Source organism: Sus scrofa, chromosome 17 (genome assembly GCF_000003025.6).
Source record: "Sus scrofa isolate TJ Tabasco breed Duroc chromosome 17, Sscrofa11.1, whole genome shotgun sequence".
NCBI classification, from domain to species: Eukaryota; Metazoa; Chordata; class Mammalia; order Artiodactyla; family Suidae; genus Sus; species Sus scrofa.
In genome coordinates, this window is record NC_010459.5 from 56782319 (window position 1) to 56793017 (window position 10699).

General features: G+C 40.6%; 1 pseudogene; it reads left to right on the forward strand.

Annotated features, from left to right (window-relative positions):
* LOC106504275 lies at window positions 663-987 on the forward strand (annotated as a pseudogene).

A 10699-nucleotide genomic window follows, 5' to 3' on the forward strand; every position in this document is an offset into this window, starting at 1 on the left:
ACAGGAAGAAGTCTGTGATTTAGGGTTGACTGATGAAAGCAGGTGGCATAAACATATGTAATACATTCCTACTTTAAAGTAATAAAAATAATAATAAAAGAGGTTAACTTGACTTAAATAAATCTATGTCATTTTAATGATTTGATATGAATCAGGAAGGGCCTGTGAGGAGATCACGTTCTTTGGATGGTGGCTGGAGATAATGGCAAGGGTGAGTTATCTGCTTTCCAGTTCCATATCACTGAATATTTTATTAGAAGCATATGCTGCTGTGCATTTAGAGGGATGATGTCCAAGTGGGAGGCCTGTCGTGCTTGTGGCATTTCTCCAAAGTACCTTCTCATCTAGGTGCCACAGCTGCCCTAGACTGAACACACCTGATGCAACTAAGCCTCCCCCTCGCTCCACCACGAGGCCCTCGCTGGAAACGCTGGTTCTGAACTACTAACAGTGCCTCCAATGTTCTAACATGGATGGGAAGACACAGTACATGCACACATTGCATTTAATTAACCATCATAATAGTAACAACAATAATAAAACACCAGGAGGATGACATGGTCAGTGCTGCAGCGGAACCCCTGGGCCACCCACTCCTGCTCCTGACTCACCGTGTTCGCTCTCTCCAAGGAACAGCTTGGTCAGGAAGCCACGCCACAGCCATGGCTTTTAACAATACCAGAAAGACTCCTGGGAAGCCAGAGGCGGCAGTTCACCGGGTTAGAATCACCCTCACCAGCCGCAACATGAAGTCTTTGGAGAAGGTGTGTCCTGACCTGATTAGGACGCAAAGCAAAGTGGAGGGCCAGTTGGGATGCCTATCAAGACTCTGAGAATAACTACAGGGAAAACTCCTTGTGGTGGAGGTGCCAAGACTTGGAATCATTTTCAGATGAGGATCCAAAGCAACTCATTGACCAGCACAGGCCTTCCAAGATTGTTAAATAGATCACTTCTGTCAGCACTGAGCCAGGAGTCAAGGTTTAAGTCATACTGCAGAGGCTTAAATCCATCTTTTTAATAAGTCGATACTCTCTTGTATTATTATTATTATTTAAAAACAGCAACAACTGCTGCCACAACTTACGAAGTATTTTCTCTGTACCAGACACTCAACTGTGAGTTTTTCTATTGGCCCACTTAATCCTCACCAAAACTCTCTAATGGGGCTTCTGCTGTTATCCTCTTTTGTTCACATAAGGAAAGAGAGGCTCACAGAGATCAAGCAATGAATACTGCACCACACTGCTGCACAGTACATCCAGGATTCAAACCCAAGTCTGTGCTTAACCATCCAGCCACCACTCCTAGATATTTTTAAGGATATATCTGGAAGAATAGCTGCTGATGGATAACATCCTCACCATCGCCACCACCATCGCCATCACCATCATCACCATCACCACCACCTCCACTACCATCATCAACAACACCACCATCATCATCACCACCATCACCACCACCATCGCCATCACCACCATCACCATCGTCACCACCACTACCATCATCAACACCACCACCATCACCACCACCACCATCACCACCACCTCCACTACCATCATCACCATCACCACCATCACCACCACCTCCACTACCATCATCACCATCACCACCATCACCACCACCTCCACTACCATCATCACCATCACCACCATCACCACCACCTCCACTACCATCATCACCATCGTCACCATCGTCACCACCACTACCATCATCACCATCACCATCACCTCCACTACCATCATTAACAACACCACCATCATCATCACTACCACCATCATCACCACCACCATCATCACCACCACCACCATCATCACCATCACAACCACCAGCACCAACATTATCACCATCATCATCGCCACCATCATTATCACTACCACCAACATCATAAGTGAACAGGTGTCAAGTGCCAGGCATGGTGATAAATGCTTCATATACGATCATTTAGCCAATGATTTGGTCAACACCACCCTTCTATAACACAGGCAGCATTACCCTGTTCTTTATAAATGAAGAAACTGAAGTTTAGAAAGGTCAATCCCATGACCAAAGTGGAACATCAAAGATTAACCACAACCCACAAAATAATATCACCCAAGCTTAACATGCCAAGTTATCATTATAAGAAAAAATAATTCACCGTCTGATTTTGCTTTAAGTTGGTCTCAAGATCACACCGCTTTAAGTTTACTGTGTTCTGTTCCGTAGTGCAAACTGCCACAATGATCAAGTTTTCTCTCCTATTATTATTGCTATGCATCAGATTGAGTCAAGAGAATAGTGGAACATGTGTAGGATAGAGAAATGCCCTTACTTTTCACAGTGATAAGGAAGGAAGTTCAGAACTTCATATGCCATCCTGACTATACGAATAAAATGTCAGTGGAAACACAAATCATCATGATGATCCACAAGTACAAAAGCACACTCAACAGCAATATCAGATGCATCAACTACGTCCCTCGTAAAAGCCTGCGCTGGCAGAGAGAGTCAATAGGACCTCAACAGCCCACTCTTTGCCCATATTCTCCATTGTTCTCAGGAACTCATCATATCCATAAATGAAAAATATTTTATATTGTAGTCATGACTCTTCTTTTTGCTTGAAAAAGTCGCAAAAGGGAAGCGATCCAGTCTCAACCAGGCCCAGAATGTCAATGGCTTTCCCATCATTGGACACCAGACCACAGCAATGGAAACCAGGTTCTAGAAAGAATACTCCATAGGAAGTTTCCAAGGGGAAACAGCATCATCCTACATGATCTTCTAGACAGTGTCCTGCTCCAGTTCCAGCAAGTCTTCACACATCTCCCCACAACTGGGAGTTTGAACCAAAAAGATTCTGCCAGGTTTCCTTCCACCCCACCCCCACCTCTTTACTTAGTAAGTTCACTGCAGAAGAGAAGAGAGTTCAGAGAGGGGTTGTGGAAAGTTCAGGTATCACCTGAGGTTATGTAATCGATGATGCTATTTTTAAAACTATAGGTCTAAGAACACAAAACACTTAAATATGACACACGGCAGAAACAGAAAACAGCTAACTAAGCCAGAGATGGATGCATGCATGCATGCATGCATGCATGACTTCAACTAAAGGCTCCAAGTGGTTCTGGCTCACACTTTGTATCTTTAGCTATTCAAAATACATAGCAGTATTGGTGGAGTTCCTATGGAGAACAGTAGGGAGGCTCCTCCAAAAAAAAACTAAAAATAGAACAGCCATATCATCCATCAATCCCACACCTAGCATCCATCCAGAGAAAACCATCATTTGAAAAGATACATGCACCCCCAATGTTCACTGCACTACTATTTACAATAGCCAAGACATGGAAGCAACATAAATGTCCATCAACAGAGGACTGGTTAAAGAAGATATGGTGCATAGATACCATGGAATATTACTCAACCATAAAATACAATGAAATAAGGCCATTTGCAGCATCAAGGATGGACTTAGAGATTATCATACTAAGAAAAGTAAGTCAGAGAAAGACAAGTATCACATGAGATCCCTAATAGGTGGAATCTAATGAAAAATGATACTAAAGAACTTACAAAACAGGGAAAAAAGGCTTTGAAACCAAACCAACAGTTACCAAAGGGGAAAGAAAGAGAGGAATAAGTTAGGGGTTGGGACTGACATATACACATTACTATATATACAATATACAGGTAACAAGGACCTACTGTATAGCAAAGGGTAATCTACTCAATATTGTGGAATAACATATATGGAAAACGAATCTGAAAAGGAACGCATATATGTATATGTGCTTGATTTACTTTGCTGTTCACCTGGAAACTAGTACAACTTTCTAAGTCAACTCTACTCCAATAAAATTTATTTTAAAAGACCTTAGCACAATGCCCTTAATGCCATCTTGGTGTGTGTTCAATAAGTGCTTACCCTACATGGGTAAGAAAAAAAAGAAAGAACTACCATATGATCCAACAATCCACTCCTGGGCATATATCTGGAGAAAACCATAATTTGAAAAGATATATGTACCCCACTGCAGCACTATGTACAATAGCCAAGACATGGAAAAACCTAATGTCTATCAACAGAGGATTCGATGAAGAAGACATGGTACATGTCCATATAGACAATGGAATACTACTCAGCCATAAAAAAGAATGAATCATGCCATCTCCAGCAACATGGATGGACCTAGAAATTATCATACAAAGTGAAGTAATCAGAGAAGACAAATATCATATGAGATCACTAATATGTGGAATCTAATGAAAAATGATACAAAAGAACTTACAAAACGGAAAAACACTCAAAGACTGTGAAACCAAAGCTATGGTTACCAAAGGGGAAAGGTGGGGGGAGGGATAAATTGGGGTTTGGGATTGGCATATGCACACTATTGTGTGTGGAATACATATACAGTCTGGTCAACAGACATCTGCTGTGTATTAACTCTACTTAATATTCTGTGATAACCTATATGGGAAAGGATGTGTGTACATGTACAACTGAATCACTTAGCTGCACGGCAGAAATTAACACAACATTGTAAATCAACTACACTTCAATAAAATTTAAAAAAAACAAAATACGTGAGTATAACAAAGCATATAACCAATAGGAATCCAAATCTTTACCCATTCTCATGAGTCCTGCTAAAAGAGAAGATTGTTCCTATATATCAAACATCTTTAAAAACACTTTGTACCCAGTTCTGCCACTCACCATCCTCCCCATGAAAGGTCACTGTTTCCCAAACTCTCCCTTCTCCTGAAATCTTTCCTGGAAACCCAGCCTGGGAGGCTCTTGTGATGACTCTTTCTCCCCTGCCTCCTTGCCCCATTGTTTGTTTGTTTGTTTCATCATATGGGTTCCTTGGGGCTGACTGCTTTCATTCTTCTTCTCCCCTCGCATTACTCAGATACTGTTTTATCAAGGAAAGCGGAGACCCAGTGCTCCCAGCAAAAAAAAAAAAAAAAAATCACTTTTTTTAGAAGGCAAAAGGGCAAGGAAAGACCTAAAAAAACGTAAACGAAGCTCTTTCGTCCCATTTATTCACAAATGTGTTTTCAAAATGTATTTCTGTATGTAGACTTAACAATGTGTTATTGTCTTTTGATCACAGCAGCTTGTGGCAAAGCTGTCTGTTTATACTCATCCTAATGCCAAGAGCTGGTACAGAAGTTCACAGCAGCGAAGAACTCTGTCGTTTGAAAATGCTGAGGAGGGAAGTTACTGCATTCAAGTGGGAAACCTCAGATCAGTCTCTTAGAATCCAAGCAGGAATGAAGAGATAAAACCAAACCAAAATAAAAAATTTTAAAAAATAGAGTGGGCCACTTAGCTGACAGTGAGTAAGACCCAGCTAAGGGCTAAGGAAAGAGTACAGCTGAATTCTTCCAAAACCCTAAAAAAGTGTTGTTGTTTAATGAAAAACCACCATTGGATTGGCTGGTGTTTAATTTCACTACTAGGGGAAATGGGTCAATTTCATTGTTCATTATTAAAACCAATTTTTACTTCCTTTCATTAAAAGGTGCATTGGAGTTGCCGTCGTGCCTTGGTGGTAACGAACCCGACCAGTATCCATGAGGATGCAGGTTTGATCCCTGGCCTTGCTCAGTGGGTTAAGGATCCCCCGTTTCTGTGGCTATGGTCTAGGCCAACAGCTATAGCTCCAATCCGACCCCTAGCCTGGGAAATTCCATATGCCGAAATTGCACCCCTAAAAAAGGACCCAAAAAATATGCATAAAATGGAGTTCCTATTGTGACTCAGTGGATTAAAGACCCGATGTTGTCTCTGTGAGGATGCAGGTTTGATCCCTGGCCTCACTCAGTGAGTTAAGGATCTGGCATTGCCACAAGCTGCAGCATAGTTTGCAGATACAGCTTGGATCCGGTGTTGCTGTGGCTGTGGCGTAGGCTGGAGCTGAAGCCAGCTCTGATTCGACCCCTAGCCCAAGAACTTCCAAATGCCCCAGGTACAGCCATAGAAGGGAAAAAAAAAAAAAACAACTTAATGTGCATAAAATGCCCTCCCCCCACCACTGCTTAAATAAGACTAAGCAGAGGCATCTGCTCCATCTCAGCACCCCCAGTGATCTATTACTCTGTGCTACTATCCGCTGATGGATTTTCATGGGTAGGGGGGAACTGTTTACCTCACACTGAGGTCCTGAACACACAAGGTGGGAAAGCGTGTTTGGAGGAGGTGAGAAGAGAATAGAAGAATAAATTATTCAGTTTCTTCACTTGATACTCAAATAAATCAAACAGGAAACCAATGGTTACCACAAACTTCTCAAACTTACTTGTCTTTGGTTACCCAGGGATATGACCTTTATTTCAGAACCCTAGTGCCCACAAAACCCAGTATGGCACCATGCCCCAGCTCCACCACCCCAAGATTTAATTTGGAAAAAAACCAAACTTCTTCTTGATGCTCTCTCTCAGTGTTCAAAATGGCTTTACATTCAGATCAATCTAGAAGAAATCCTTTTAAAAGCCTGTCATGCACATTGCAGATGGCTGCTAGGACACCCTGGTGTATTTCACCATCCTTAAGACAGCTACCAAAAATAAATAAATAAAAGAAAACAAAGAAGGAGCCCATGCAGGGCCTGAGTAATGTGATGATTAGGAAATCATCTCTGCTTTGGTAGATTAGAATCAAGGAATACAACCATTTTCATCATCAGTATAACTCTTCCTAACTGATTTCAGCAACGGCCCCAAAAGGATGCTGCCTGCTCTTTCGTCACCCACAGTTGATAAATGTGCATCAATTTTTCATTCTGATGCGTTATTTCCTTTTGCAATTTGCCAAGTGCCTTTTTCATGCCCCATTTGAAGACTGTCCCATGAACAAAGCTCCTTCAGGGGAGACAAGTTAATTATCTGACTGCCACTCTGATTGTTGGCTGCTGGAAATAAAATTCTTTGCCAGCCTCAGTGGTGAAGGACCAACACTGTTGTTTGATGATAGCATCAAATTCCTACAGGACCAGTCATGAGCAGGTTGGACTGTAAAGGTTAAGAAGCCAGACTTGGAATCAGGCAGACCTGGATTCAAACCCTGCACTTACTTTGGGCAAGTTATTTAGCTTCCATAAGCCTCTGTTTCCCCATCTGTGAAATGGAGATAATACTAGTTCCCATGTTATGAGAGTATTATAAAGATTAGGCAGCAGAGTATGTACTTAGCTCTTGGCACAGAGTACATCTTAAACAGTGATTTCTGTCCTGATAAACCACGACTCCCTTCCATGCACCAGCTCATACTGTGGAAGGTTATTCATGACGCTTCCCTAGATATTATTGCAGAAATAGTCCCACACCAGACATATTTCTTCATTTAGCATATGTTTAGGGATGAATATTAGTAAACTTCAAGAAGGATGCTGAGAAATGTTTTTTCTGGGTGTGGCTCTATAGCACATCACTGCCTGTTTGCAATACTTTTCTAAGTGCAAATTAATATTCCTAGGCACGCCCCTCTTTTTTCTCTCACGTATATAGCTGTGGTTTGTTCATTAACCGCACACTCACACGAGTACATTCTTTTTAGTCATCTAACTATTAAGAGTCCAAATGGAAGGGGTCTGGGGCAATGCCATCCCCTAGTTAAAACAATTAGTTTAATATAAGGCAAGAGAAGGAAGGGGAAGAAAATTCCCTTTGGTTTAGTATTTAAACATTCAAGCTGTGGGAGCATATTCTAATCTGAGTTTCAGAAGAGGAAAACAAGAGCCAAATATGTATTAATTATGGCTTATTTATTTAGTGTCACTGATGTGTATCAAACTATGCAAGAGGTAAATTGAAGGGGGAAAATAAGGTCCCAGTTCAAGACAGCAAATATTTCAGAATCCATCACCTATACATCTGAATATTCTGCATAGAGACCAGGGACTGATGATTTCAGGGAAATGGAATTAAATGCATGGTGGGGGTGGGGGTAGGGCAAGATGGGAGAATAAAAAAGAGAAGGTTAAAAGAAAGAATGATTCCTACACTGTTTAAGATATCGGTATTGTAAGTCAACTAGACTCCCATAAAATTAATTTTAAAATGTTTTTAAAGAAAATAAAAGATACTGGCCAGGCTGAGTCATGTCAAGGGGAAATTCCCACTGCCCACACCCAGCTCCTCAGTCAGAATCCTTCATGAAAAAGGAAAGATAAGATCCCAAATCAGAAGCAGTAGTTTAGACCTGCTAACTGCACAGCTCACCACTAATTCTGACCATGCAGACAGAAGGTCTAGGATGCCCCTGGCAAGACATTTTCCCCTTGATGAGTTAACAGAAAGAGAATCACCAGTCCTGACAGCAATATGTAACTGTGAATTTTTATGGATGCAATTATTAAAGTGTTGCCACTTAAAAGAAATGCCTGCTGAATGAATCTAGAATCCTGAACCAGCAGGCTGGTGTAAATCATTTTGCCAGAGCAGGAACCATAGCATATGCTTCAATTTGGTTTCCCAAAATGATCCTATTTTTTTTTTAATCTTCCTTTCTGAGGTGAAATTTGTATACTCAATTTAAATATTGAGCAATCTGATGAATTCTGACAAATGTGTACAGTCACAAAATCACTACAAGAATCATGATATAGGAAATTTTCAGGAGTTCTTGTTGTGGCTTAGCTGGTTGCAAACCCGACTAGTATCCATGAGGATGTGGGTTTGATCCCCGGCCTCACTCAGTGGGTTAAGGATCTGGTGCCGCTGTAAGCTGTAGATGTGGCTCGGATCTCAAGTTGCTGTGGCTGTGGTGTAGGCCAGCAGCTGCAGCTCCAATTTGACCCCTAGCTTGGGAACTTCCACCTGCTACAGGTTTGGCCATAAAAAGCAAAAGAAAGAAGGAAAGAAGAAAGAAAGAAAAATTTTCAGCACCCCAAAACACCCCTCATGCCCCTTTGCAGTCAATACCCACGTAACCACCAGTCTACTTTCTGTCAATATAACTCTTGCCTCTTCTAGAATTTCACTTGAGATTTCTTGTCCCTGACTTATTTTATTTATAATATAATGCTTCTGAAATTCATTCATGTCTGCAGTGTATTATATATATATATATATAGAGAGAGAGAGAGAGAGATAACTGTCTGTGGTATATACATATGTGTATATATTATAAATATATAATATATATTTTTTTAGCCATGACTGAGGTATACAGAAGTTCCCAGGCTAGGGATTGAAACCACAGAAGAGCAGCAACCCAGGCTGCTGCAGTGACAATGCCAGGTCCTTAACCTGCTGCACCACAAGAGAACTCATGTAGTAGGTATTTGTTATTCAGCCATTTTTATTGCTGAATAGTATTCCATTGTTTGGATATACCACAACTTGTTTATCCATGGACATATGGATTGTATCCAGCTTGCTACTGGTATAAATAAAGGTACGAACATTCAAGAACAAGTCTTTGGGTGAACATACATTTGTACTACTTTTGGGAAAATCTCTAGGAAATTGGCTGCCCATGTGGGAGTATTGTTCATATTTATAAAAACTGCCCACCTGTTTTCAAAGGGGCTGTGTCATTTTACATTCCCATCTTTGTCAACACTTACTACTGTCAGTCTTCAACTTTAGGCATTCTAGAACATGTGACATGGTATCCATTGTGACTTTAATTTGCACTTCCCTAATGACCGATACTTTAGCAATTTTTCATGGGTCTATTTGCCATTCACCTATATTCTTTGGTGAAATATCTATTCAAATCTTTTGGCAATATTTTTAGTAGATTGTCTTCCTTTATTGAGTTGTAAGACTTCTTTATATATTTTGAATACAAGTTTAAACAAATTAGATATGTGTTTTGCAAATATTTTCTCTTTCTGGAGCTAAACTTCTCTTTTTTTTTTTTTTTTTTTGAATCCCAGCCACAGCTGCGATCTACCCTGCAGCTTCAGCAACACTGGATCCTGAACCCACTGTGCCACAGCAGGATCTCCAACTTTCATTTTCTAATGATATCTTTTGAGAAGGAAAACTTTTTCATTTTGGTAAAGTCAAATTTGACAATTATTTCTTTTATGGTTATCGTTTTTGTATCCAAGCCCCATCTGCAACCTACGCCACAGCCCATGGCAATGCCGGATCCTTAACCCACTGAGCAAGGCTGGGGATCAAACCTGCATTCTCATGGATATTAATAGGGTTTGTTAACCACTGAGTCACCACAGGAACTCCCTAACAACCTCTTACCTAACCCAAGATCAAAAAGATTTTCTCCCTTTTTTCTACAAATTTCATATTGTCAGATCTTACATTTAGGTCTATGACCTATTTCACTTTAATTTTTGTGTATGAAATGAGGTGAGGATTGAAGTTCATTTTTTGTATGCACATATCCAGTTGTTCCAGCACCATTTGCTAAAAGATAATCTTGCTATTTTCTTTGAGTCAGGTTTAATCTGTATTCTAGATGGGGGCTGGGCTTTTGAACCACCACTGCACAAAGCTAGTTAAAGCTTCCAGGTAAGTGGCCTCCACAGAAGTAGCTGTCGCGGGAGGCAGTGATGAGTTTCAAATAATTACAGAAGTATTTAATACACATATTATAGAATCCTACTCCGCAGTCACTTACAGTGATGAAGATCTGTACTTATTGATGATGGAAAGATACCTAATGAAGTAATAAAAACCATATTACAAGACAGAATAGATGTGATGGCTTCGTGTTTCAAAATCAAATAGGAGA